Source organism: Erithacus rubecula (genome assembly GCF_903797595.1).
Source record: "Erithacus rubecula genome assembly, chromosome: 6".
NCBI lineage: Eukaryota > Metazoa > Chordata > Aves > Passeriformes > Muscicapidae > Erithacus > Erithacus rubecula.
Genome location: NC_136688.1, coordinates 58,108,118 through 58,110,574, shown reverse-complemented (window position 1 = coordinate 58,110,574; position 2,457 = coordinate 58,108,118).

Genomic DNA, 2,457 nt, shown 5'->3' with positions numbered 1-2,457 from the left:
GGCCCTCGCCGCGGGCGGGCACAGCCGCTCCCGCAGCTTCCCGGCGAGCCTGCTTCCCTCCCACACAAACCATCTCTGTGCTCGCCCTGCTCCTCATTGAAGAGGGCAGCTGCAAACGAATCCCATCGTGGGGCGGTGAAGGAAGAGTTAACCACTTCCTTCCAAAAAAACCAAGGAAAAGGCCATCATTTCCTGACATGGGGCAAGATGAGCCCAGCCAACAGCAGGGGATGGTGGGGAGACCCTCACCCGTCCCCTTCAAAGGAGCAGGGAGAGGTTAGAGCTGTGCTGGCCCCAACCACCTCCTTCCAGCCCTTAACAGAGGAGTTTTTGGCTCGGTGCTGTGAGCCCAGGTACCCCGCAAAGCTGGGAAAGAGCAGCTTGAAAGGCTGGGGGAAAGAAGGGAGGTGAAGGACGCTGCCCATCTTCCCGCTGGAAGGGAATCTGGTGGCCACATGTATCCGGCTTGATGATGATGATGAAAGATGTCATGCTAGGAAACTCTGGAGATCAGAGGCACGCGGGCCACATACCGGCATTTCAACACGAGAACACAGCTCCCAGCGCCTGCCCAACCTCGGAATTTGCACCTTGTAACACCAGGAATGGACATCTGTAGACGAAAGGAAACCCCTGGTGTACACACGGGTTTGATGGAGCAAAGGGGGGGCTCTTTCATCCCTCCAGCGCTGCCCTGCTGCCAGCTCTTCCCTGCTGGAGGAGAAATCCAAGTTCCAGCAGTGCTGGTGTGAGTGTTTGTGTGTGTGCCTACGTGCATGGGTGCACGCGTGTGTTATTCTGGGATTAGGAATCTTTTCCAGGCTCAACAACAAAGGGTGGCACATGGCAGCTATTGTCCTTGCTCAGCCAGGGTGAAGTCGGGGGGAGGTCACAGATGTTCTGACCATATTTAGCTCTCAGAAAAGGATTCATTTAGTTTAGCTGAATTTTTTTATTCTTATTCTTTTCTTTTCTTTTTTTTTTTTTTTTTTTCCTTCTCTCTAAGGAAGAAATTGCTGGCTGGCTGACAGGGAATGCAAGTCACAAGTTTCAGGACCAGTGAAGTTGTTGCTCATCCTGGAGAAAGTCTCAAGAAATGGCTGCTTCTTAGGGGAAGAACAATATCCTGGTGCTCACCAGAGCCAGTCTGCTTCACTGGTCACCTCTGATAATGAGGGAGCTGTTTCATACAAAACCAGGAAATTTGGCTGGGCCCTTTCTGAGCAAGCACTGCCATCTCCTGATCCTCCATTCATGTGGGGGGACAGCATTTCCCAGAGCAATTCCTTCTACCAATTGTTTGCAAGCCTGCCCCCTTAATGAAAATACGAGGGAGGAACAAATAATCCCCACCCCAGTGACCCTCCTTCTCCTTGCCAGATGAACTGTTCCTCAGAAACACCTGTCTGCTAAATTGGAGTGGGAATTGTAAACGCCAAGCACAGCATATTTTCCTTCGCCACCAATATATTGGAGTTGCATATGGTGCCCTGGGGGAAAGGGGATTGTTTCAAGTCAGATTTTCAAATCGTGAGCAAAACCTTGGGAGAGAGATTCGCTGATTTACAGAGGAGCTTGAGAACATATCACCATCCCATGCTTCCCATTAGGAAAACACAGAGCAGGGGCTGAGGGGATTCACTAGGACCAGGACCAGGACCAGACCAGGACCAAGGCCAGGACCAGGATCACTATCAGGACCAGGGCCAGGACCAAGACCACCTTTCTGGATAGATTGGTGCAGAGGAGGACAGTACCAAACAAACAGAGGTTGGTATTAAAACCAGGGTGATTTCCAACTCAAACACATGTGAATTTTAATAATTATAAATTAAAAACCAGGAGGGGTCCCCTCTGCATTCAGATGTTTGGGTTTATGGCCAGGGAATGGCTTCAGCCACATGCAAATTGCCAGCCCAGGTGGCAAGAGAAGTAGCAGAGAAACCAAGGGGTGGTTTTATGTCCCCTTTTTTGTCCCTTCTTCCTGTCCCCAGAATGATGAGTCTGACCAACTCCACCATCCCACAGATGGGAATTCCCACCTAGGAGCTGTGCAGGAACCCTTAACACACACAGACTCTCAGAGACACATAAAGGAAAGTGGCTGAGGCTTTCAGATCATTCCTGAATAAATGTTAATGCAAATAAAAAGCATTTAGGTAAGTGTTTTGTCGTTGGGTCCCCTCCTGGCTGCAGTAAGTGATTGTTCCAGATTTATGCACTACGTGTTGTTTTTCTTGGCATTTTGTGCAGCACCGTGGTCTCTGAAGGCTTGCAATTTTAGGGATACTTTTTTGATATTTAAAGAGAGCCTTTTGGCTGAATTCCACACACTGCCTACAGTCACAGATGCTAAAACTTCTTTCCAGTGACTGCCACTAATCAGGCAACAGCTTTGTGCTTAACATCCTGCCCTCCAGTTGACCCAGGGACCAATGGATCCCCATTCCTGCACGC